A 7,659-nucleotide genomic window follows, 5' to 3' on the forward strand; every position below is an offset into this window, starting at 1 on the left:
GGGCGCTGTTATACCTGTATTATGTGACATACCACCCTGACCTGCAGTACCTCTCACAGCCTGTGATGTGGGGGCGCTGTTATAACTGTATTATGTGACATACCACCTGACCTGCAGTACCTCTCACAGCCTGTGATGTGGGGGCGCTGTTATACCTGTATTATGTGACATACCACCCTGACCTGCAGTACCTCTCACAGCCTGTGATGTGGGGGCGCTGTTATACCTGTATTATGTGAGATACCACCCTGACCTGCAGTACCTCTCACAGCCTGTGATGTGGGGGCGCTGTTGTACCTGTATTATGTGACATCCTACCCTGACCTGCAGTACCTCTCACAGCCTGTGATGTGGGGGCGCTGTTATACCTGTATTATGTGACATACCACCCTGACCTGCAGTACCTCTCACAGCCTGTGATGTGGGGGCGCTGTTATACCTGTATTATGTGACATACCACCCTGACCTGCAGTACCTCTCACAGCCTGTGATGTGGGGGCGCTGTTATACCTGTATTATGTGACATACCACCCCGACCTGCAGTACCTCTCACAGCCTGTGATGTGGGGGCGCTGTTGTACCTGTATTATGTGACATCCCACCCTGGCCTGCAGTACCTCTCACTGCCTGTGATGTGGGGGCGCTTTTGTACCTGTATTATGTGACATACCACCCTGACCTGCAGTACCTCTCACAGCCTGTGATGTGGGGGCGCTGTTATACCTGTATTATGTGACATACTACCCTCACCTGCAGTACCTCTCACAGCCTGTGATGTGGGGGCGCTGTTGTACCTGTATTATGTGACATCCCACCCTGACCTGCAGTACCTCTCACAGCCTGTGATGTGGGGGCGCTGTTATACCTGTATTATGTGACATCCCACCCTGACCTGCAGTACCTCTCACAGCCTGTGATGTGGGGGCACTGTTGTACCTGTATTATGTGACATACCACCCTGACCTGCAGTACCTCTCACAGCCTGTGATTTGGGGGCGCTGTTATACCTGTATTATGTGACATACCACCCTGACCTGCAGTACCTCTCACAGCCTGTGATGTGGGGGCACTGTTATACCTGTATTATGTGACATACCACCCTGACCTGCAGTACCTCTTACAGCCTGTGATGTGGGGGCGCTGTTATACCTGTATTATGTGACATCCCACCCTGACCTGCAGTACCTCTCACAGCCTGTGATGTGGGGGCGCTGTTATACCTGTATTATGTGACATACCACCCTGACCTGCAGTACCTCTCACAGCCTGTGATGTGGGGGCGCTGTTATACCTGTATTATGTGACATACCACCTGACCTGCAGTACCTCTCACAGCCTGTGATGTGGGGGCGCTGTTATACCTGTATTATGTGACATCCCACCCTGACCTGCAGTACCTCTCACAGCCTGTGATGTGGGGGCGCTGTTGTACCTGTATTATGTGACATCCCACCCTGACCTGCAGTACCTCTCACAGCCTGTGATGTGGGGGCGCTGTTATACCTGTATTATGTGACATACCACCCTGACCTGCAGTACCTCTCACAGCCTGTGATGTGGGGGCGCTGTTATAACTGTATTATGTGACATACCACCTGACCTGCAGTACCTCTCACAGCCTGTGATGTGGGGGCGCTGTTATACCTGTATTATGTGACATACCACCCTGACCTGCAGTACCTCTCACAGCCTGTGATGTGGGGGCGCTGTTATACCTGTATTATGTGAGATACCACCCTGACCTGCAGTACCTCTCACAGCCTGTGATGTGGGGGCGCTGTTGTACCTGTATTATGTGACATCCTACCCTGACCTGCAGTACCTCTCACAGCCTGTGATGTGGGGGCGCTGTTATACCTGTATTATGTGACATACCACCCTGACCTGCAGTACCTCTCACAGCCTGTGATGTGGGGGCGCTGTTATACCTGTATTATGTGACATCCCACCCTGACCTGCAGTACCTCTCACAGCCTGTGATGTGGGGGCGCTGTTATACCTGTATTATGTGACATACCACCCCGACCTGCAGTACCTCTCACAGCCTGTGATGTGGGGGCGCTGTTGTACCTGTATTATGTGACATCCCACCCTGGCCTGCAGTACCTCTCACTGCCTGTGATGTGGGGGCGCTTTTGTACCTGTATTATGTGACATACCACCCTGACCTGCAGTACCTCTCACAGCCTGTGATGTGGGGGCGCTGTTATACCTGTATTATGTGACATACTACCCTCACCTGCAGTACCTCTCACAGCCTGTGATGTGGGGGCGCTGTTATACCTGTATTATGTGACATCCCACCCTGACCTGCAGTACCTCTCACAGCCTGTGATGTGGGGGCGCTGTTATACCTGTATTATGTGACATCCCACCCTGACCTGCAGTACCTCTCACAGCCTGTGATGTGGGGGCACTGTTGTACCTGTATTATGTGACATACCACCCTGACCTGCAGTACCTCTCACAGCCTGTGATTTGGGGGCGCTGTTATACCTGTATTATGTGACATACCACCCTGACCTGCAGTACCTCTCACAGCCTGTGATGTGGGGGCACTGTTATACCTGTATTATGTGACATACCACCCTGACCTGCAGTACCTCTTACAGCCTGTGATGTGGGGGCGCTGTTATACCTGTATTATGTGACATCCCACCCGACCTGCAGTACCTCTCACAGCCTGTGATGTGGGGGCGCTGTTATACCTGTATTATGTGACATACCACCCTGACCTGCAGTACCTCTCACAGCCTGTGATGTGGGGGCGCTGTTATACCTGTATTATGTGAGATACCACCCTGACCTGCAGTACCTCTCACAGCCTGTGATGTGGGGGCGCTGTTGTACCTGTATTATGTGACATCCTACCCTGACCTGCAGTACCTCTCACAGCCTGTGATGTGGGGGCGCTGTTATACCTGTATTATGTGACATCCCACCCTGACCTGCAGTACCTCTCACAGCCTGTGATGTGGGGGCACTGTTGTACCTGTATTATGTGACATACCACCCTGACCTGCAGTACCTCTCACAGCCTGTGATGTGGGGGCGCTGTTATACCTGTATTATGTGACATACCACCCCGACCTGCAGTACCTCTCACAGCCTGTGATGTGGGGGCGCTGTTGTACCTGTATTATGTGACATCCCACCCTGGCCTGCAGTACCTCTCACTGCCTGTGATGTGGGGGCGCTTTTGTACCTGTATTATGTGACATACCACCCTGACCTGCAGTACCTCTCACAGCCTGTGATGTGGGGGCGCTGTTATACCTGTATTATGTGACATACTACCCTCACCTGCAGTACCTCTCACAGCCTGTGATGTGGGGGCGCTGTTGTACCTGTATTATGTGACATCCCACCCTGACCTGCAGTACCTCTCACAGCCTGTGATGTGGGGGCGCTGTTATACCTGTATTATGTGACATCCCACCCTGACCTGCAGTACCTCTCACAGCCTGTGATGTGGGGGCACTGTTGTACCTGTATTATGTGACATACCACCCTGACCTGCAGTACCTCTCACAGCCTGTGATTTGGGGGCGCTGTTATACCTGTATTATGTGACATACCACCCTGACCTGCAGTACCTCTCACAGCCTGTGATGTGGGGGCACTGTTATACCTGTATTATGTGACATACCACCCTGACCTGCAGTACCTCTTACAGCCTGTGATGTGGGGGCGCTGTTATACCTGTATTATGTGACATCCCACCCTGACCTGCAGTACCTCTCACAGCCTGTGATGTGGGGGCGCTGTTATACCTGTATTATGTGACATACCACCCTGACCTGCAGTACCTCTCACAGCCTGTGATGTGGGGGCGCTGTTATAACTGTATTATGTGACATACCACCTGACCTGCAGTACCTCTCACAGCCTGTGATGTGGGGGCGCTGTTATACCTGTATTATGTGACATCCCACCCTGACCTGCAGTACCTCTCACAGCCTGTGATGTGGGGGCGCTGTTGTACCTGTATTATGTGACATCCCACCCTGACCTGCAGTACCTCTCACAGCCTGTGATGTGGGGGCGCTGTTATACCTGTATTATGTGACATACCACCCTGACCTGCAGTACCTCTCACAGCCTGTGATGTGGGGGCGCTGTTATAACTGTATTATGTGACATACCACCTGACCTGCAGTACCTCTCACAGCCTGTGATGTGGGGGCGCTGTTATACCTGTATTATGTGACATACCACCCTGACCTGCAGTACCTCTCACAGCCTGTGATGTGGGGGCGCTGTTATACCTGTATTATGTGAGATACCACCCTGACCTGCAGTACCTCTCACAGCCTGTGATGTGGGGGCGCTGTTGTACCTGTATTATGTGACATCCTACCCTGACCTGCAGTACCTCTCACAGCCTGTGATGTGGGGGCGCTGTTATACCTGTATTATGTGACATACCACCCTGACCTGCAGTACCTCTCACAGCCTGTGATGTGGGGGCGCTGTTATACCTGTATTATGTGACATACCACCCTGACCTGCAGTACCTCTCACAGCCTGTGATGTGGGGGCGCTGTTATACCTGTATTATGTGACATACCACCCCGACCTGCAGTACCTCTCACAGCCTGTGATGTGGGGGCGCTGTTGTACCTGTATTATGTGACATCCCACCCTGGCCTGCAGTACCTCTCACTGCCTGTGATGTGGGGGCGCTTTTGTACCTGTATTATGTGACATACCACCCTGACCTGCAGTACCTCTCACAGCCTGTGATGTGGGGGCGCTGTTATACCTGTATTATGTGACATACTACCCTCACCTGCAGTACCTCTCACAGCCTGTGATGTGGGGGCGCTGTTGTACCTGTATTATGTGACATCCCACCCTGACCTGCAGTACCTCTCACAGCCTGTGATGTGGGGGCGCTGTTATACCTGTATTATGTGACATCCCACCCTGACCTGCAGTACCTCTCACAGCCTGTGATGTGGGGGCACTGTTGTACCTGTATTATGTGACATACCACCCTGACCTGCAGTACCTCTCACAGCCTGTGATTTGGGGGCGCTGTTATACCTGTATTATGTGACATACCACCCTGACCTGCAGTACCTCTCACAGCCTGTGATGTGGGGGCACTGTTATACCTGTATTATGTGACATACCACCCTGACCTGCAGTACCTCTTACAGCCTGTGATGTGGGGGCGCTGTTATACCTGTATTATGTGACATCCCACCCTGACCTGCAGTACCTCTCACAGCCTGTGATGTGGGGGCGCTGTTATACCTGTATTATGTGACATACCACCCTGACCTGCAGTACCTCTCACAGCCTGTGATGTGGGGGCACTGTTGTACCTGTATTATGTGACATACCACCCTGACCTGCAGTACCTCTCACAGCCTGTGATGTGGGGGCACTGTTGTACCTGTATTATGTGACATACCACCCTGACCTGCAGTACCTCTCACAGCCTGTGATGTGGGGGCGCTGTTATACCTGTATTATGTGACATCCCACCCTGACCTGCAGTACCTCTCACAGCCTGTGATGTGGGGGCACTGTTGTACCTGTATTATGTGACATACCACCCTGACCTGCAGTACCTCTCACAGCCTGTGATGTGGGGGCGCTGTTATACCTGTATTATGTGACATACCACCCTGACCTGCAGTACCTCTCACAGCCTGTGATGTGGGGGCGCTGTTGTACCTGTATTATGTGACATACCACCCTGACCTGCAGTACCTCTCACAGCCTGTGATGTGGGGGCACTGTTGTACCTGTATTATGTGACATCCCACCCTGGCCTGCAGTACCTCTCACAGCCTGTGATGTGGGGGCGCTGTTATACCTGTATTATGTGACATCCCACCCTGACCTGCAGTACCTCTCACAGCCTGTGATGTGGGGGCACTGTTGTACCTGTATTATGTGACATACCACCCTGACCTGCAGTACCTCTCACAGCCTGTGATGTGGGGGCGCTGTTATACCTGTATTATGTGACATACCACCCTGACCTGCAGTACCTCTCACAGCCTGTGATGTGGGGGCGCTGTTGTACCTGTATTATGTGACATACCACCCTGACCTGCAGTACCTCTCACAGCCTGTGATGTGGGGGCACTGTTGTACCTGTATTATGTGACATCCCACCCTGGCCTGCAGTACCTCTCACAGCCTGTGATGTGGGGGCGCTGTTATACCTGTATTATGTGACATCCCACCCTGACCTGCAGTACCTCTCACAGCCTGTGATGTGGGGGCGCTGTTATACCTGTATTATGTGACATCCCACCCTGACCTGCAGTACCTCTCACAGCCTGTGATGTGGGGGCACTGTTGTACCTGTATTATGTGACATACCACCCTGACCTGCAGTACCTCTCACAGCCTGTGATGTGGGGGCACTGTTGTACCTGTATTATGTGACATACCACCCTGACCTGCAGTACCTCTCACAGCCTGTGATGTGGGGGCGCTGTTATACCTGTATTATGTGACATACCACCCTGACCTGCAGTACCTCTCACAGCCTGTGATGTGGGGGCGCTGTTATACCTGTATTATGTGACATCCCACCCTGACCTGCAGTACCTCTCACAGCCTGTGATGTGGGGGCACTGTTGTACCTGTATTATGTGACATACCACCCTGACCTGCAGTACCTCTCACAGCCTGTGATGTGGGGGCGCTGCTCACTGTCCATACTGACTTTGGACGGGGATATAGCTATATATTAATATGGAAATGAACAGAAGTCCAAAAAAATAATGACGTTTTCTCTAAACGAGATGCACATTTTTCGGGGATTACGATTCACAGTGAATGAGCCGCTTCCTCTGAATAAACCGTCCATGAGATCTGCAGGAAGTGACTTATCCGAACTCATCAGCAGTGGCGGGGGAGGGGGCGTTATTACATACTATTCCTCACGGACGTCCTGTAGAGATTTCACAGCCGCCATTAGAAGAAATCAAATTACCTCTTCTGCTGCATTTACAATTCTGCTGACGACAAACACTATCTGGAGCTGCATTCACAATTCTTCTGCAGGCAGACAGTATCCGGAGCTGCATTCACAATTCTTCTGCAGGGAGACACTATCTGGAGCTGCATTCACAATTCTGCTGCTTGCATGCACTATCCGGAGATGCATTCCCAATTCTGCTGCTGGTAGACACTATCCGGAGCTGCATTCACAATTCTGCTGCAGTCAGGCACTATTCGGAGCTGCAGTCTCAATTCTGCTGCAGGCAGGCACTATCCGGAGCTGCATTCCCAATTCTGCTGCAGGCAGGCACTATCCGGAGCTGCATTCACAATTCTGCTGCTGGCAGGCACTATCCGGAGCTGCATTCACAATTCTGCTGCTGGCAGGCACTATCCGGAGCTGGATTCCCAATTCTGCTGCAGGCAGGCACTATCCGGAGCTCCATTCACAATTCTGCTGCAGGCAGGCACTATCCGGAGCTGCATTCACAATTCTGCTGCTGGCAGGCACTATCCGGAGCTGCATTCACAATTCTGCTGCTGGCAGGCACTATCCGGAGCTGCATTCACAATTCTGCTGCTGGCAGGCACTATCCGGAGCTGCATTCACAATTCTGCTGCTGGCAGGCACTATCCGGAGCTGCATTCCCAATTCTGCTGCTGGCAGGCACTATCCGGAGCTGCATT

The sequence above is a fragment of the Bufo bufo genome, chromosome 9, assembly GCF_905171765.1.
Source record: "Bufo bufo chromosome 9, aBufBuf1.1, whole genome shotgun sequence".
In the NCBI taxonomy this organism is placed as follows: domain Eukaryota; kingdom Metazoa; phylum Chordata; class Amphibia; order Anura; family Bufonidae; genus Bufo; species Bufo bufo.